At 34.2% G+C, this 21,041-nt stretch overlaps 1 protein-coding gene across 2 annotated transcripts in view; it reads right to left on the bottom strand.

Annotated features, from left to right (window-relative positions):
- The window catches only part of STXBP5L (syntaxin binding protein 5L), a 378,355-nt gene that overhangs the window by 108,790 nt on the left and 248,524 nt on the right, over positions 1–21,041 (bottom strand). The gene's annotated exons all lie outside the window — the stretch shown is intronic.

Below are 21,041 nucleotides of genomic sequence, written 5' to 3'. Positions count from 1 at the left end.
CATAAAATCTGTTTTTTTCTTAAGCAGATGGACCTTTCTAATTATGTTAAACACTTTTCACTATGTATAAAAGACAAGGTTATATTTTAGGGTTTCTAATTCAAAATGAGAAACGTATTACAAGTTTTTGCTCAGCCTAATATCTCTCTTAACACTTAGAAAAAGTTTATTTATTTTTTACCTGCTTAAAGTGATGACCAAACAATATTCAATATTTGTCAGCTGGTCACAGTAGTGCTGATGAAATTGTTAATATTTGTTTCCCACATAACTGTTAAATATAGCTGTAATCTAAACCCAGCTAAACTACTTCCCTTCCTGATGAAGGTGAATCACATGATCATCTAATAGCTATTGAAACTTTTAACTTGTCTCATCCTGACTTGACCAATGTTCAACTCTAATATATTATTAATTGATTGTGGTTTGTATACTTAAGAAATCAGATATATCTTATAGTTAAATATTATAATTTTAATATAAAGTATCTAAAATAAAATATTCTATTACCTATACTTATTTTATTTAGATCCACTTTAATGTACTGATAGTAGATGTGCATTCAGGGAGGCACATGATTTTGATATACTGTAAAAATAAAAGGAATATCTTATTTGGATATTTCAGTTTTTAAAAAAGGAAAAGAAATTATGACTATTGGAAGTAATCTAACACCTGGGGAAAAAAATCCCCTCAATTATTAAGAATAAAGCCCAGATTAATAAAGTTCTCTAGTTGATTTACAAATAAGTAGTCCTACATGCACTTACACCATTAAATAGAAAGAAGATTCACTGTCATCAGACTCTACTACAAGAATACTAAATAAGTTACTGAGGCTAAAAGGAAATGACACCAGATTAAAACTATAGAAATGGGGGCTAAAAAAGGAACAGAACATTTACCAAAATAAATCATATGCTGGGTCATAACAAAATTTTCAATAAATGTTAAAGGAATGAAAAATATGTTCTTTCAAATACGTAATTAAATTGGTTATCAATAATCATTAGGTATATAGAAAAGTCCCAAATATTTGGAAATTAAACAACACAGTTCTAAATAACCCAAGAGCAAAAAGGAAAGAAATATTTTAAACTAAATGATATTGAAAATAACAAGGCAATATTTATGGGAGGTAGCTCAAGCAGTGCTTGCAGGAAAAAATGTATTACTCTAATTGGTAATATAAGAAAGAAAACAACCATACCCCAATTAAAAAAAGAAGAAAAAATGAAAGAAAGACCTGAAAGCAATTATGCAATCTTCTAGCTTAAGAAGATACAAAAAGAAGAGGAAATTAAATCCAAACTAAGTAGAAGGAAGAAAATAAAAATAAGAGGCTAAATTAATGATATAGACAACAGAAAAACAATTGGGACTATTCAGAAGCCAAAAGTTGGTTCTCTGAATATATTCATAAAATTGAAACTCTCTAATAAGATGGATCAAGAAAAAAAAAAGAGAGAAGATGTAAGTTACCAACATCAGAAATGAGAATCCCAGTGACATAAAAAGGATAATGAGGAAATGTTATATATAAATTTTATGTCAGCAGGACTTATAGAAATGGCTGCATATGAAGCTCAAGAAGTCCTTTCCTCAAAAAGCAATGATAAAACTGGACAAAATTGACATAAACCAGTACTTAGGCCTCTGGAAATTTCCCAAAGCATACATCAAATTGAGAATTGTTTGTTGAAGAAAATCTACTGAAACTCAGTAAAAACTGAGTGGAAGTCTGTGGAATTTTGGCCAGGGGCTGCTCTGATTCCTCCCTCCCCAGTTTCACGGCCTGGGTTCTACCAGAGCAAACCCAAGCCCAGATGTCTTTAGTGTTGAATTCTATCAAACATTTAAGGAAAAACACCAATCCTTTACAAACTTTGCCAGAAAATACAAGATGGAATTCATTCTACATAGTCAGTATTACCCTCATATCAAAGTTAGATAAAGATATCCCAAGAAAACTAGATCAGCTCCACTTCTAGGTAAATCCCCAAGAGAAATGAAAACTTATGTCTACACAAAGACTTATTCATAAATTTTCATAGCAACATTATTCATAATATCCAAAAAGTATTAATAATCTAAATGTCCATGAGCTTTGAGTAGAAAAATAAAATCTAGCATATCTATAAAATGAAATATTATTTAGCAATAAAGGAAATGAAATACTGATAGATTCTACAACATTGATGAATCTCAGAAACATTATGCTAAGTTAAGGAAGCTGGATGAAACGACCACATATTAAATGATTTCATGTATGCCATATGTCCAGAAAAGGCAAATCTATAGCGATGAAAAAGAAATTAGTGGTAGGAATAAGAATTGATGACAAATTAAAGTGAGGGTCTTTTGGGGGAGTGGTTAAAAAGTTATAAAACTTGATTGTGTTTATGGTTTTGACAACTCTGCAAAATAACTGAACTGTAAATTTAAATGGGTGAATTTTAAGTTATAAAAATTATATTAAAATAATTTTGAAAACCACTTCAAACTATCATTATGTTTATTGCTTTTTTCATGTCTCACATGTATGACAAGTCCCTTGAAAATCACATATTACTAAAATGGACACAAAGAGAAATAGAAAACCTAAATAGCCCCTGGTGCAGCCACTGTGGATAACAGTGTGGAGGTTTCTCAAAAACTAAAAATAGAACTACCATGTGGCCAGCAATTCTGCTTCTAGGTATATAATCCAAAAAAAAAAAAAAAAAACCAAAAACCCCACAACCTAAAAAAACCCCACTAATTTGAAAAGATAAAGGCACCCTAGTGTTCATAGCAGCATTCTTTACAACTGCCAAGGTATTAAAGCAACCTTAGTGTTCAACAACAGATGAATAAATAAAGAAGATCTGGCAGATAGATATATACAATGGAATACTACTCAGCCATAAAAAAGAATGAAATTTTGCCACTTGCAGCAACATGGATGGACTTGGAGGGCATTATGCTAAGTGAAATAAATCAGACAAAGAAAGACAAATACTGTATGATATCACTTATATGTGGAATCTAAAAAATATAAAAACTAGTGAATAAGACAAAAAAGAAGCAGAATTGCAGATACAGAGAATAAACTAGTTGTTACCAGTGGGGAGAGGGTGAGATAGGGGTAGGTGATAAATAAAAGGGTTATTATGGAATTATATGAAATCATGTGTGTGAAACTTGAAAATTGTAAAGCTGAACTTCCCTGGTGGCGCAGTGGTTAAGAATCTGCCTGCCAATGCGGGGGACATGGGTTCAATCCCTGGTCCTGGAAGATTCCACATGCCATGGAGCAACTAATCCCATGTGCCACAACTATACAGCCTGCAATCTAGAGCCTGCAAGCCACAACTACTGAGCCCACATGCCACAACTACTGAAGCCCACGCACTCTAGGGCCAACGTGCTGCAACTACTGAAGCCTGCATGCTCTAGGGCCCACGTGCCACAACTAATGAGCCCGTATGCTGCAACTACTGAAGTCCACGCATCTAGAGCCTGTGCTCAGCAACAAGAGAAGCCACTGCAAATGAGAAGCCTGTGCATCGCAACTAGAGAACGTCTGTGTGCAGCAATAAAGACCTAATGCAGCCAAAAAAAAGAAAATTGTAAAGCACTATAGAACTTAAAGAATATTCCATTCAATTAAAAAATAAATTTAAAAAGGACATTTTAATAGATTTTTATAGCATTGTTAAATTGATTTCATGAATACAATTATATATTACAACCAGAAAAAAAAAAAAAGAAAATCTGAATAGCCCTATATCTGTTTTAAAAATTGATCTGTAATTTAAAACCTTCCCACAAAGAAAACTCTAGGCCACATGGCTTTTCTGGCTAGTTCAAATATCTAGGAGAGAAATAATACAAATCTTATACAAATTTTTCTGAAAACAGAGGAGGTGAGAACACTTTTCAATTCATTTTATGAGGCCTAAAAACCTTGATACCAAACCTGACAAACACATTACAGAAACAGAAAATTAAAGGTTAACATTCCTCATCAAAAAGCTCTAAGACGGCTTCCCTGGCGGCACAGTGGTTGTGAGTACGCCTGCCGATGCAGGGGACACGGGTTCGTGCCCTGGTCCGGGAAGATCCTATATGCCGCGGAGCAGCTGGGCCTGTGAGCCATGGCCGCTGAGCCTGCGCATCCGGAGCCTGTGCTCCGCAACGGGAGAGGCCACAACAGTGAGAGGCCCGCGTACCACAAAAAAAAAAAAAGCTCTAAGAAATCCCTAATAAAACACTGCCATATCAGACAGAGTAATATATTAAAAGCATAACACATTATGACCAAATGGATTTTATTCTAAGACTGCAATAATAGTATACTATTTGAAAATTAATCAGTGTAATTCACCAAAGTAACAAAATAAAGGAGAAAATAATACAACCATCTTAATAGATACAGTGAACAAATTTGACTGAATGTACAAGTCACTCACAATAAAATTTTTCAGCAAATAAGGATTAAAAGGCATCTCTGACAAATCTACAGCTAATGATATTCTCAATGGTGAAATACTGAATACTCTCCCCCAAGGTTGGTAATAAAGCAAAGTGTCCATTCTTACCATGTCTATTCAACACTGTACTAGACAAAAAAACTAGAAAGTCAAAAGTAGAACTGATTTCTATTCATAGAAACATAATTGACTATATATAAAATCTTAAGGAAACCACATGTAAGTACTAAGACCAATAAGTTAACCAACAAAGCTATAGGATACAAGTATACAAAAACACTAGTGTTTCTAAATACAAGCAGTGAACAATTAGAAAATGAATTTAAAAATAATACCATTTGCAATATTATCAACATATGCAAAATACTTTGAAATAAATTTAACAAAATATATGCAATAACAGTATACTTGCAAAATTATGAAGCATTGCTGAGAGAAATTAAAGATGCCAAATAAATAGAATGCTACACCATGTTTATAGACGGGAAGACAATAATATCAACATGCCAATTTTCCCCAAATTTTTCCATGGAATCAATATAACCTGAATCATAAACCCAGCAAGCTGTTTTGGATGAAACCGACAGGCTGATTCTAAAATGTATATGGAAATTGAGGAGTCCAGTTCCGGGCTAAAAACCTTTGTGTGATTTTCAGTCTGACCATAGGCAATTACAAAGGCTTTACTTGGTAGGCTTCTCAAGGGAAAGCTGCCCTCGCAAGACCAGATTTAGTGCACAGCCAATGCACTGCAGTCTCTGAAGGGAGGTGCGGTCAAGGATCCAGGCCCCTCTAGCAGGTTATGCTCTTATGCCTATTTTCATTCCTAGCTCAAGTGCCTTCATTGGTAGGTATTTTTTTCTGAGGCCTTTGCAGAAGTCTTCAAGCACCTCTGCTGATGCCTCCTCATTGGGGATGAGGTGGTACTCTGAATATACTTTTTCCCCACTCTGACTCTGTACCTAGTACTCTTCCACTTCTAGCCCTCCCCCTTTGCCCTCTCCTCTGACCTCAAGGTCCATAGCACTGCCAGAGCCTTCTGTTTGGGGCAATCCCAACAGTGAGAAGACCCTTATTCCTGTGCTGATTCACTTGATCCTCCACTGATGTGCTGTTCCATAGGGGGAAAATAGAACAGGGGGCAGTTGGTGCTTTTTCCAGTTTTACTTCTTGCTTACTCTATCAAAGTAAGTGATTGAAGGCTTCATTTTGGCTCATTGTGTTAATCAGCTACTCTGATACCTAAGGAGCTCAGCTCTCTCTCTAGCCCAGCTGTGTTTCTGACAGAAATTCAGAAGACCTGGAATAGCCAGAACAATTCTGAAAAAGTAGTACAAATTCAAAGGCCTTATACTACCTGATTTCAAGACTTACTACAAAGCTACATTAATCAAGACATTGTGATACTGGCATAGGGAATAAAATAGATTAATGGAGCAGAGTAGAGATTCTGGAAATAGATTCACAGCTGATTTTTTGACAACCATGCCAAAAGAAGTCAATGGGGAACAGAGGATCTTTTTTATCAAATGGTATTGGAACAGCTGAATATATGAGGAACAGAAAAGAAACCAACTGCTACACATCATACTCAAAATTAATTTGAGATTGCTCATACACCTAAACATAAATCCTACAGTTATAAAACTTCTGGTTCAAAAAAAATCTGAGGTAGGCAAAGATTTCTTAGAACACAAAAAGCAATAAACATAAAAGAAAAAAATTGATAACTTAAGCTACTTCAAAATTAAAATCTGCTCATAAAAAGACACCATTAAAAACAGGTAAGCCACAGATTGGGGGGTGAATATTAGCAATACATATACTTAACAAAGAGACTTGAATACAGAATTAACTTTTAAAACATTCTGCATTCAATAATAAAAAGAAAAACAATGGGTAAAATTTTGAACACACTGTCCATAAGGGAAGATATATAAATGATCAACAGACGTGTGAAAAAAGTGTTCAACATCATGAGTTAGACCGTGTGGAAAGGTTAATTAAGAAGACTTACAACACCAAATTGATTGTTGAGGATATAGAACAACTGAATGGTTACATATTGCTGGCTATAATGTAAATTGTACAACCACTTTGAAATTTTTTAAAGTATTTTTTATAAAAATTAAACATACATCTATCCTATTACCCTGTGATTCCAATCCTAGGTATTTACTGATAGAAATGAAAATACAGTTGACCCTTGAACAAAACAGGTTTGAATTGTGCAGATCCACTTATATGCAGATTTTTTTCAATAAATACAGTCAGCTCTCTGTATCCATGGATTCCACATTCGTTGATTCAACCAACTGTGGATTGTAAACTGTAATACATGATCCTTAGCTGGTTGAATCCGTGGATATGGAACCCACATATATGGAGGGGTGACCATGGGACTTAAGCATACACAGATTTTGGTATCTGTGTAGAGTCTTGGAGCCAACCCCCTCATGGATACCAAGGGATGACTGTACAAGTCCCTTAAAACTTGTACAAGAATATTCTTAGAAGCTTCATTTACAATAGCCTCCAAATAGAAATAGCCCAAATGTCCATTAACAGGAGAATGTGACGTATTCACATGTTGGAATTCACGTATTCACAAATTGTGACGTATTCATATATTGGTAAACTTCCAAGCAATAAAAGGATTGGACACTCATGCACACACATATACATACATATGTATATATTTTTATATATTGGTGAATATTATTTAGAAACCAGTATCTGATACAAACTTGTGTGTATACATATATGTGTGTGTGTGTATATATATATATATATATACACACACACATATATACACATACAAACATATTTATACAGTTGATCCTTGAACAACATGGAAGATGGGTTAGGGGTGCCAACCCTCTGCATTGAAATTCCCATATAACTTTGTAGTTGGCCCTCTATATCTGTGGGTCCATATCATTGGATTCAATCAACCACAATGGTGTAGTATTGTAGTATTTATTGAAAAAATTCCATGGATAAGTGGACCTGTGCAGTTCAAATCCATGTTGTTCAAGGGTCAACTGTATATATACATATATTTGAGTATGTGTGTGTGTGCATATATATATATATACACATACACATATACCCACATACATACTGGTTTATAATTCTCTAATAAAAGGAACCAGAGTTCCTTGCAAAAATTTGATTCCAGGGTTAGGGCAAGGAATCTATACGATAAATATAAAACAATCCAAATATTTTTATGGAACCACAGAAGACCCAGAATTGCCAAAGCAATCTTGAGGAAAAAAAACAAAGCAGGAGGCATAACTCTCCCATACTTCAGACAATACTACAAAGCTAAAGTAATCGAAACAGTGTAGTATTGGTACAAAAGCAGACATATGGATCAATAGAACAGAACAGAGAGCCCAGAAATAAACCCACACACCTACAGTCAATCTTCGACAAAGGAGGCAAGAATATAAAATGGGAAAAAGACAGTCTCTTCAGCAAGTGCTGCTGGGAAAGTTGGACAGCTGCATGTAAATCAATGTAGTTAGAATACACCCTCACACCATGCACAAAAATAAAGTCAAAATGGCTTAAAGACTTAAACATAACACATGACACCATAAAACTCCTAGAAGAGAGCACAGGCAAAACATTCTCTGACATAAATAGAACCAATGTTTTCTTAGGTCAGTCTCCCAAGGCAATAGAAATAAAAACAAAAATAAACAAATAGGACCTAATCAAACTTACAGGCTTTTGCACAGCAAAGGAAACCATAAAAAAAAAAAAAAAAGACAACCTACAGAATGGGAGAAAATATTTGCAAATGATGGTACAGACAGGAGCTTAATCTCCAAAATATACAAACAGCTCATACCAGTCAACAACAACAAAACAATCAAAAAATGGGCAGAAGGCCTTAATAGACATTTCTCCAAAGATGACATACAGATGGCCAGTAGGCACACGAAAAGATGCTCAACATCATTAATTATTAGAGAAATGCAAGTCAAAACTACAATGAGGTACCACCTCACACCATTCAGAATGGCCATCATTAAAAAGTCTACAAATAACAAATGCTGGAGAGGGTGTGGAGAAAAGGGAACCCTCCTACACTGTTGGTGGGAATGTAAGTTGGTGCAGGCACTACGGAAAACAGTGTGGAGGTTCCTCAGAAAACTAAAAATAAAATTACCACATGATCCAGCAATCCCACTCCTGGGCATATACCTGAACAAACTATAATTCAAAAAGATACATGCACTCTTATGTTCATAGGAGCACTATTCACAATAGCCAAAACACAGAAACAACCTAAATGTCCATTGACAGATGAATGGATAAAGATGTGGTACATATATACTATGGAATACTACTCAGCCATAAAAAATGAAATAATGCCATTTGCAGCAACATGGATGCAACTAGAGATTATCATACTAAGTGAAGTAAGTCAGAAAGAGAAAGACAAATACCATATGATATCACTTACATGTGGAATCTAAAATAGGACACAAATGAACCTACCTAGGAAACAGAAACAGACATAGAGAACGGACTTGTGGTTGCCAAGCAGGAGGGGGAGGAGGGTCAGAAGGACTAGGAGTTTGGGATTAGCAGATGTAAACTACTATATATAAGGACAGATAAACAACAAGGTCCTACTGTATAGGACAGGGAACTATATTTAATATCCTGTGATAAACCATAATGAAAAAGAATGTCTGTATGTGTATAACTGAGTCACTGCTGCACAGCAGTGATTGGCACAACATTGTAAATCAACTACACTTCAATTAAAAATATATAAATATAAAAATATAAAAAGGAAGGAAATTCTGCAATATGCCACAACATGGATAAACCTTGAGCACATAATGCTAAGTGAAAATAAACCAGTCACAAAAAGAAAAAAAAAAGATAAATATGAAACGTTATGGAGCACGAGAAAATAAGAACCTGCTCAAAAAATGATGGGTATGTATAAAAAGGACACAGAAGCCATCTTGATAGGGTCCCATAGGGCTGAATCTGGAACAATTTGAGCATCACAATAACAAATGATAATAACAGATCTTATCTCATTGAATAAAATAGAAATTCATGATTCCATAGTGATATAAACAAATGAATATGTAAATATTTAAGTAAGATAGGAGGTTATACTCTCTAACCAGTAAAATGCTTATGAATAAATGTAGAGGAAATAATGGAGTTAGAAAATCACCAACAGATACTAAAACTAATGAGTAAAACTTGGATAAAATTTTTACATAATTTCACAAATCTCCCCATAAATTACTTACCATTTACAAAGGAAAATAATAACGTTATAACGGTGAAACCTAGTGGGCATCATCTTCACCAAACAATCAAAATTATCACGACTAATGTTAGGATAAACTATTTTCAAGTGCCTTTTGATATGACAAACTAAGGAAGACACTGCCTTCTGTGCTATACCTGCCAAAATGCTTAATTTGATTCTAATCACGAGAAAGTATCAAACTCCAACTGAAGTACATTAAACAAAATAACTGGTCTGTATTCTTGAAAAATATCAAAGTAAAAAAAAAAAACAACAAATGCTGAGGAACTATCCCAGATTAAAGGAAATTAAGAAATGAAAACTAAGATGTAAGAGGCTGGATTTGATTCTGTTCTGGGAATGTACTATACTTATGCTGTAAAAGAATGTCCTTGCTCTTAAGAAATACACAGTGATATAGATCACTTTTCAACTCTTAAATTTGTTATCTTTCCAAGTTCAGAGAAAAACCCTCAGTTACTCATATCTTATTAAAAGTCCAATGTGGTAATATACCCCCAAATCTAGATTTCAAAGGTTTTACAAGAATCTCTATTACAGCAAAAAAAAATTCCTAAAGAAAAAGGAGAGATCTACAAATTGTCTCTGATCATAGACTCAAACGGCAAGTAAAACAATTCAAACTTTAAGAGCCTCACAGACTAACATAACCAAATTGAGTAAATTATTCCTAAATAACAATGTACAATAGGTACCACATCACACTGTTGTTTGTAGACCATTCTCCATGAATAGTTCCCTGTTATGTAGACCATTCTCCATGAATAGTTCCCTGTTAATCCTCCGGGTCTTCTTAGTGAAGGCATTTACAGCCAAGTTAAGGACGTTTGTATAACGTTCCCAGACATCCCAGGCTTTGAGGTAGCTCCCTCCCTGAAGACATTCCAGGGGAGTAAAGATAAAGACCTCTCCCTTTCTTCCCCAGAGAAGATTTTCTTACATTCCAGAGTAAAGATAAGGTTTCTTTCTCCAGATGGGAGAATGGATAGACCACCAGCAGAACTATTTTCAGATCTGAGTTTTAAAAACTTGTGTTCTTCTCTTGTTATACCACTGCACATGCAGGCACCTTCTGTTCCTCACCATGTTAACATGTTGGGACTGAGGGTCAGGAACTGATGCAAGATGTTGCTCTAGCTGCTGGTTTTGCTATCAGTAATAAACTATCTTTGTCTCTGACACACATGCCTGTCTTCTGTCACTATACACACAAAAGTGTGGCAAGGCTAATTAACTAGCTTGTAAGAGGGGAAAATCTTAATCTTGCAAAGTTTCTGACTTAAGAGTTGACCTTTGATAAATTGCTCAAAAGAGTAGAACAGTCAATAATCAATGGGAAAATAGGGCTACTCAGTTGGCTAAACTTGATTACACTAATCCTTGGGACTTATTCTCTGGGTCAGACTTAGGCCAACTAGGATATTGGACAGCAAGTGGTTTCAAATCTTTTTTATAATAATTGTGATTGTCCTTACGTTTTTCTCCTTCTTTGATGTCTGATATCCAGGTACTTAAATGCTGCTACAAAATCACTGATCTGGGGCACTATTCAACAAATTATCTGCTTTGTAAAGAGGCTGAGGCCCTCGTAGTCAGTCAGCTGAGGGGGTTGAGTTTGACCAAAAGGGTGGAATTGAGAAATTCTAACAAGAAAAATGGTACAGACCTGGCATATTTCAGATGGAAGTATTCCTAAATGATGACAAACACAATGCAGAAAATGTCTTTTACATATAGGTCACAAATTAAACAGCTAAGGTCTTCTGGAGAAGCCATATATAACTAAAACTGCTTTAGTTAATGATTCATACAGTTGCCCAACAGCAAATACCCTGACTGGTCTCTTTGTTAGCTGCTAACCCATTACCATTTTAATGGAAAACGCAAAGTTCATTATTTAGAAAGTGTCTGGTTTTTCTTTCTCTGCTTTCTCCTTTCTCATATATAAATTCTGTTTTGTATGTATTAGACAAAATCGACCTATTGGTTTACTTTGTATTCAAGTAAATAATGTGGTAACAATTAAGTATGTCTGAGTTATCCTTTGACAGGTGGTAATAAAGTACTGTTCTTTCTAGCTCTGGAGCACTACATTACCTCATGTTGTTTCTCTACATCCTAGATAAATAATCAATTTATAAAAACTCCTCAAATTATTCTATTTTGAATATGTCATGTGTATCCTGCTCTAAGCCTAACAGATTATACTTTATATGTGTTAATATATTTATTTAATCCTCTCAACATTTTATTGTCATTTTACAGAAAAAGAAACTGAGCACAAAAAGCTTAAGTAACTTTTCTAAGATCCAACAGCTAGAAAGAAGCAGAATTAGGATTTGAGTCTCAAAGAATCTGACTCTAGTGTTAATGCTCTTTAACTCTATACTAGACTATCTTAGTAAGTAAAAACAAACAAATAAAAAAACAGAGCTCTCCACTAAGCCTGATTATCAAAGCTCCATGGTTCTGTATCCTCTGGAAATGATGGGAGGAGAAAGAGCTGATAATAATAGAAAAGCTGACTCAACATAATTCCTTTTATCTTTGGAATAAAAGTGAAGTAGTCACACTTTATCTTCTCATAAGATTCCTTCAATGACTTTGATTTCTCACGCTCTTTTTTACACTCATTTTTTCTCTCAGTTACTTTGCTGCATTCTATCAATTTCTATATTTACTCTTTTAAATGACTTTCAAGTCACAGTATATTAATATTCCCATTATTAAATACCCTGACTAGAATATAAACTGAATGAGGGTAGCACATTTTTCCCCCTGAATTCTAGGGAGTAATTATTTTCAAAGGTCCAAGCTTTTATAGTCATTTTTGATATCTGATGATTCTCACCACCTCACACCCCCAACTCCCAAAGGAAGGTACTTTTCAGAGGCACAGTGCTATTTCTTCTTGTTTTTTTTTTTTTTAGTTTTAAAAATTACACTTGAAAATATTCTTACTTTAAAAAATTCAAACAATAACTATAAAATGAAAGTTCCCTTAAATCAACCCACTGTATGCCAATCCCCTTTTCAGATTACTTCCATGAACAGTTTTGTTTATATCCTCTTGGCCTTTTTCTATATTTTAACAAGTAGATATTCTATAACTTTCTTGTTTTCACTAAAATACGTCTAAGAGGTATTTCCTTGCTGTGTTTTTTAACTTTTGCATTGTATTCTATAGTATAAAAGTAACATTAAAAAAAAGTATGTTCCTATTTATGGACTTTTACATGGGTTCCAAATATCTTGCTATTATATATAATGATGCAAAGAACATCCTTCAACAAACTTTGTGCATAAGTGACAGTCTCCAGAAATTATTAAAATTTCAGTAAGATTAGATTTTTAGAGTCAAAAGATATGCTTAGTTTTATTTAAAAAAATAAAATATATGTATATGTGAGGATCCACTTTCTAACACTGTTAACAGAAAATACTAGTAATCTTTAAAAATTTGCTCATATAATAAGCAAAAATCACTATTTTGTTATTTCATTTTTCTTTTTCCTTGTTGTTAGTGACGTTGAGAATCTTTTCAGGTTTGTTAGCCATTTGTATTTCTTTTGTTTACATACTTTGCTTACTTTTGATTGGGTTATTTTTCATATCAATTTACAGAAATTTTTAATGTATTCTGGGAGCTTATAGCATATAGAAATGTATTCTGGATGTTTATAGCATATTACAGATAAACAAATTTTGCCTGGTGCAAATAATATCATGAATCTTGATTTTATAAAGTTTACTATATATTTTGGTAATTATTTATATAAATTCATAGGAAGCTAGTTTTTTAAATGGCTTCAAAATATTTGTGTATACTCTAATTTATTAACTTAGAATTTTGTTACAGACAAGGTTGCTTCTAGTCTTTTGCTATTAACAACACAATAATGAATATCCTTTATAAATTACTTTGCATTCAAATATTGAGTATATTTATGGGATAAATTTCTAGAAATAAAATTACTCAATTATTTGAAAAAAACTTTATATTTTACTCTTTAATTCAAGTATAAGACACATAAATGAAATTGTACACTTCAATGAATTATCACAAAGTGAACAACCTTAAATAATTACCACTACATCAAGAAATAGAATGTTACCAGCAGCTGAGTTGTGCATCTCCTGATTTTTGCTCCTCTCTCGTCTCCCCAAATCTGACTTCCTACATACACCAAAAATCAGTTTTGCTTGCTGTTGATAAATGTTTCACTTTTTTCTAAAATATTGTTGCACATAAATGAAGTTAATTCATTTCATTGCTGTAGAATTCAATTGGATTAATATAATACAATTTATTTATTCAGTCTACTCTGATGGTCATTTGTTTGTAGTTTGGGACAATTATAAATATAAAACTGCCATTGCAAATAATGCTACTGTCATTTGGTGCATATGTGCTTGCATTTCATTGGGTATATACCTAGAAATGAAACTCCTGGGTTGTAGGGCATGCATACATAGGTATGCTAAAATGAAGTAAATAAAGTTAACAACTTTATAAAGTAGATTCACCAATTTACCCTCTTAGCAGCAGCGTTTGAGAGTTCTTGATACCCAATATCATCGCAAACACTACCAACATTACCAATGGTAGTGGTGTACCTTTTCATATAAATATGAAAATATATGTCATTTAGATACTCTCTTTTATGACATGTTTGTTCAAATTTCTTCTGCATTTTTTGCTATTGAGTTATATTTTTCTTATTGATGATTCTGTTTACACTCTGGATAGGAGTCCACTGTCAGATAAAATTAATCCAAATATCTCTTCCTTGTCCTGCCATTTCACTCTCTTAATTGTGCATTTTTTTCCAAGAAATTCTTTTTTGTTGTTGTTTTTTTTGTTTGTTTTTTTGCGGTACGCAGGCCTCTCACTGCTGTGGCCTCTCCCATTGCAGAGCTCAGGCTCCGGATGCGCAGGCTCAGCGGCCATGGCTCACGGGCCCAGCTGCTCCGTGGCATGTGGGATCCTCCCCGACCGGTGCACAAACCCGTGTCCCCTGCATCGGCAGGTGGACTCTCAACCACTGCACCACCAGAGAAGCCCCCAAGAAATTCTTAATGTTTTCCTCTATGGTTTATACTTTTTGAGTACTGTTTAAGAAATAATTCCTTAACCCAAGTATTATGAAGATACTCTCCTATTACACTTTCTAGAATCTTTGTGTACAGTGGAAGAATCAAATTTCATTTTTTCTATATAATTATTCAATTGACTTTGTACTACTTATTGGGTGGCAGGGAACCTGTCATTTCCTCCATTGCGCTGCAGAACCAATTTGGCTAAATATGCTTGTATCTATTTCTGTGCTCTTTATTCTGTTCATTGGTCTATTTGTCTATCCTGCACCAATACGAACACTGTCATGACTAATACAGCTTTATTTAGTAAGTCTTGTTTTCAAGTAGATCAGTCTTCTAATTCTGTTTTTCTTTAATACTGTCTCAGCTAGTTGTGGCCCTTTGTATTTCTCTGTACGTTTTAGAAGGGAAAATATCAGCTGAAATTTATATTGGTATTCTGGTATATCTATAGATCAATTTGTGAAAAATTGTCATCTTTACACTACTACTGAATTTTTCATTCCATGATTTAGGTTCTTAAATTTATCTTAAGTTTTATAGTTTTCTGGGTAGAAGTCTTAAATATCTTTTATTAGATTTATTCCTAGATCTTTTATTATTTTTATTTTATTGTAGATGAAATCTTTATACAATTTTAGTTTCTAACTATTTTGTAAGTATATGAAAATATAGTCTATTTTTTACCTGGACTCTGTATCCACTAACCTTGTTAAACTCAATTACTAATTCTAATAATTAATCTGCTAAATGATTTTTTTTTACATTTCCTTTGTTTCCAATCCATACGACTGATTTATTTACCTTTCTCACAATGAAAATAGAAGTGGTCACAGCAGTCATCCTTGTCTTGTTTTTATACCAGAGGTAAAGCTTTTAACATTTTTAAGTATGAATAATATTTGCTGCCATATATCACACTAAAGAAATTCCCTTCTTGTTTTAGTTAGTTGTTAGTAAATGTTTATTTTGCTTTTCTCATCTATGGCTTAATCATTATGGTTTTCTACGTTATCCTATTAATGTGATAATTTACACTGATTCATTTCAAATGTTGAACAAACCTTGCATTCCTGGTATAAACCAAACTCGATTATGATATTTTTATTGCTATATTTATAGTTTGGCTGGGATTTTTGTATCTATGTTCATGCATGATATGGACTTATAATTTTCACTTTTTGTAATGCTTTTTTCAAATTTTTATTTTTTAATTAAAAAAAATTTTAAATTCAACTATAGTTGATTTATAGTATTGTGTTAGTTTCAGCATGGTAATTTGGGTTTTTTGTAGATTATATTCCATTATAGGTTATTACAAGATACTGCGTATAATTCCATGTGGTATACAGTAAAAACCTTGTGCTTATCTATTTTATGTATAGTATTTGTGTTTGTTAACCCCATTCTCCTAATTTGTCCCTCCCCTCTTCCCTCTACCCTTTGGCAACCACACATTTGTTTTCTATGTATGTGAGTCTGTTTCTGTTTTGTATATAGATTCGTGTGTATATTTTTTAGATTCTACAATACAAGTGATATCATATAGTATTTGTCTTTCTCTGACTTATTTCACCAAGCATAATATTCTCTAGGCCCATCCATGTTGCTGCAAATGGCAATATTTCATTCTTTTTTTATGTCTGAGTAATATTCCATGGTATATATGTACCACATCTTCTTAAGCCAATCATCTATTGATGGGCATTTGGGTTGCTTCCATGTCTTGGCTATTGTAAATAGTGCTGCTATGAACATTCATTGGTGTGCATGTATCTTTTCAAATTAGAGTTTTCATTTTTTCTGGATATATACCCAGGAGTAGAATTGCTTATCATATGGTAGTTCTACTTTTAGCTTTTTAAGAAACCTCCATTCTGTTTTCCATAGCAGCTGCACCAATTTACATTCTCTCCAACAGTGTACAAGGGTTCTCCTTTCTCCACATCCTCTCCAACATTTATTATTTGTAGACCTTTTGATGACAGCCATTCTGATTAGTGTGAGGTGATAACTCATTGGGAAAGGAGGAAAGGAAGGAAGGAAGGAAGAAGCAAAGAAGCAAAGAAGGAAATGAGGGAGGGAGGGAGGAAGGAAGGAAGGAAGGAGGGAAAGAAGGAGAAAATGTAGAGAGAATTAGTAGAAGTATCATTGTGGTTTTGATTTGCATTTCTCTAATAATCAACGATGTTGAGCATCTTTTCACATGCCTGTTAGCTATCTGTACGTCTTCTTTAGAAAAATGTTTATTTAGGTCTTCTGCCCATTTTAAAAATTGGATTCTTTGTGTGTGTGTGTGTGTGTGTGTGTGTTTGATATTGAGCTGTATGAGCTGTTTGTATATTTTGGATATTAAGCCCTTGTTGGAGGCACAGTTTGCAAATATTTTCTCCTATTCCATAGTTGTCTTTTCATTTTGTTGATGGTTTCCTTTGCTGTGCAAAAGCTTTTACATTTGCTTTGATTTCTTTTGCCTTGGGAGACTAATCAAAGAAAATATTGCTACACTTTATGTCAAAGAATGTTTTGCCTATGTTCTCTTCTAGGAGTTTTGGTGTCATGTCTTACATTCAGGTTTTTAAACTATTTTAAGTTTATTTTTGTATATGGTGTGAGGGAATGTTCTAATTTCATTGTTTTTTTATGCAGCTGTCCAGCTTTCCCAACACCACTTGTTGAAGAAATGGTCTTTTCTCTATTGTATATTCCTGCCTCCTTTGTCATAGATTAATTGACCATAGGTGTGTAGGTTTATTTCTGGGCTCTCTATTCTGTTCCATTGTTCTATATGTCTATTTTTGTGCCAAAACCACATGCAGGCAGACTCTCAACCACTGCGCCACCAGGGAAGCCCTACCACACTGTTTTGATCACAGTTGATTTGTAGTACAGTATAGAATCTGGAAGGGTATGCCTTGTTTTTTTCCCCCAGGATTGCTTTGGCAATTATGGGTCTTTTCTGGTTCCATATAAATCTGTAGATTGCTTTGGGTAGTATAGCCATTTTAACAATATTAATTCTTCCAATCCAAGAGCATGGGATACCTTTCTGTTTCTTTGAATAATCTTCAATTTCCTACATCAATGTTTTATACTTTCAGCATATAGGTATTTCACCTCTTCAGTTAAGTTTATTCCTAGGTTTTTTTTTTGTTTGTTTTTTGGATGCAATTTTACATGGGATTTTAAAAAATTTCTCTTTCTGATATTTCATTTTTAGTGTATAGAAATGCAGCAAATTTCTGTATATTAATCTTGTATCCTGTGACCTTGCTGAATACATTTATTAGTTCTAATAGTTTTGGGGTGAAGACTTTAGGGTTCTCTACACAGAGTATCATGTCACCTGTAAATAGTAACAGTTTTACCTCTCCCCTTCCAACTTGGATACCTTTTATTTCTTTTTCTTGCCTGATGGCTGTGGCTAGGACTTCCAATACTATGTTGAACAGAAGTGGTGAGAGTGGGTATCCTTGTCTTCTTCCTGAATTTAATAGGAAATTTTTTAGCTTTTAACCATTGAGTATTATGTGAGTTGTGGGTTTGTCATAAATGGCCTTTATGATGTTGAGATATGTTCCCTCTATACCCACTTTGATGAGAGTTTTTATCATAAATGGATATTGAATTTTGTCAAATGCTCTTTCTTTGTCTACTGAGATGATCACATGGTTTTTGTCTTTCCTTTTGTTAATGTGGTGTATCATATTGATTGAGTTGTGTATGTTGAACCATCCATCCTTGTGACTCTGGAATGAATTCAACTCGATCATGTTGTATGATCCTTTTTACGTATTGCTGGATTTGGTTTGCTAATATTTTGTCAAGGATTTTTGCATCTATATTCATCAGTGATATTGGCCTATAATTTTCTTGTCTTGTAGTATATTTGTCTGGTTTTGGTGTCAGGGTGATGGTGGCTTCATAGAATGAATTTGGGAGTGTTCCCTCTTCTTCAATTTTCTGGAATAGTTTGAGAAGGATAGGTGTAAGTCCTTCTTTGTAATTTTGGTAGAATTCCCCACTGAAGCTATCCAGTCCTTGACTTCTGTGCAGGGAGGTTGTTTTGTTTGTTTGTTTTTGTTTTTTTAATTACAGATTCTACTTCACTTCTAGTGATCAGTCTGTTCAAATTATGTTTCTTCTTGATTCAGTTTTGGCAGGCAGTTCTATCTACAGCCAAAGGGGCTTGTCTCCTCTGTGTAGGGCCCCAGGACTGGGAATTCCAGTCTGTGGCTTGACCTACTCAGCCCCCAGGGTAAGGGTCCACAGGTGCAGACCTTCTCAACCTTTCAGCTCCCTACCCAGGGTGGAGGTCCCAACCCTATGACTTTTTTCCATCCTACCCAGTTACATGGAAATCTTTCTTGCAGCTTTAGTTGTATAGGATTTCTTCTGACAGTTTCCAGTTCCATGAGACTTGTTCCACATGTAGGTGAATTTTTGAGTTGTTTGTGGGGGGTGATGAGTTCCACATACTCCTACTCTGCCATCTTGATCCAATCCCTTTTCAAGTTTTGACATCAGGTTATGTTGGCCTCATAAAATGAGAGGAATATGATTTTTTCTTTCACAATTCTAAGAGGAATACGTTCTCAGAAAGAAAATAAGTACTGTTGTTACTTATTTCCTAAAACTTTGGTGGAATATACATGGATAGCCAATTGAACTGGAGTTTTTTGGCAGTTGAGGGTATCTATGAGGCAGGCGTCCAAGCTTTCTCATACAAGTGTAGGTTCTTCAGAGGCTTTGTAATGACTGTCAACCCCACAGTAACTTTATAAGGGAAATATGCTCTCTACCTGATTTACTTATTCCAACAACCTTCAGCTCCTGAACCTGGCAATACACCTTCATAGCTCTTAATTTTGGCATTGCCTTGCCTTTGTAGGTCAGTCTCTAAGTAGGGAACCCTGAAAATGGCTTGAGCTCAGCCAACTTCAGTGGTAACTACCTGGGTTAAAAGATAAGCATATCTTCTTGCCATATCAAACAATGGGATTATCAGCTGTCCCACCCTCCCTTCCTTTCATCCCCTCATCCATGGACTGTTCCTGCCAGCTTTCCTACTAAAGAATTTTTCAGCCAAGAAGCAAGCTCCCAATATCATATTCACATACATCTACTCCTGCCCCAAATTCTAGGAACACAGGTTTTTTTCAGGTATTCACCCTTTCAGCTGGCTTCAAGTTCTCTTGGAGCTCATGAGACTTAGCTTAGGGGTAGACTGGGAAGTATAGAAATAGAGCCAAATATATATATTTTTTAATGTATTATTTGATAAAAGATGATTCCAAATTTAGAGGGGAAAGATGAAATATCCAGGAAGTGGTATTGGCATAACTCTTAGTCATCAGGTAAGAAATAAAGTTTAATCCCTATTTCATACCTCATACCTAAATAAGCTCCAGATAAAGACTTAAATATATTAAAGAAACAATGATATAGGACAATATTCTTCATTATTTTGAAGTGAAAAAGGCTTTTCTAAGTATGACACAAAATCCAGAGCCATAAAAGAAAAAAATAGAATTTAAAAATTAAAAAATTTTAAATTTTTGCATGGAAAAAACCATCCTAAACAAAGTCATAAAAGAAACAAAAGAAAGGAAAATATCTATAGGTTACATCACAGAGAAAGCTAACTTACTTACTATGTAAACATTTTTCACAAATCTAAAAGACAACAACTCTGCCAGAAAATGGACAAAGAATAGAAACAGAAATGTCACAGTAGAGAAAAAGATGTCCAATTTCACTTAAGATACAAGGAAGGTGTTAATATTATAATAATATACTTCCTTTTACTTAAAATGACAGGGATTAAAAGTTTGGTTATATACTATTGTTAGAAAGGTTGTAGGGAATCAGGTATTCTCAAACATTGCTGGTGGGAGTAGAATTTGGTACAACTTCTATGCAGGGCAACAACCTAGGAATAAGGATTAATTAGAACTAAATTAGCTTTTAAAGGGAATACAATCCAACTTTCAAAGATAGGATGTCTGACTGGATTATGCTGTTCTGCACTTTCTACTGACTCTCAGTTTAGCCTGTCAGAGGAAATGAAAAATACTTTTTGGAGAATGATAACATCATTTAGAAACTCAAATTATCTTTATAATGTTCATATATATATATATATATAT

Source organism: Neophocaena asiaeorientalis, unplaced genomic scaffold, assembly GCF_003031525.2.
Source record: "Neophocaena asiaeorientalis asiaeorientalis breed wild unplaced genomic scaffold, Neophocaena_asiaeorientalis_V1.1 scaffold671, whole genome shotgun sequence".
NCBI classification, from domain to species: Eukaryota; Metazoa; Chordata; class Mammalia; order Artiodactyla; family Phocoenidae; genus Neophocaena; species Neophocaena asiaeorientalis.
The sequence above is the reverse complement of the archived record's forward strand: the minus strand, read 5'-3'. Positions and strand labels throughout refer to the sequence as shown.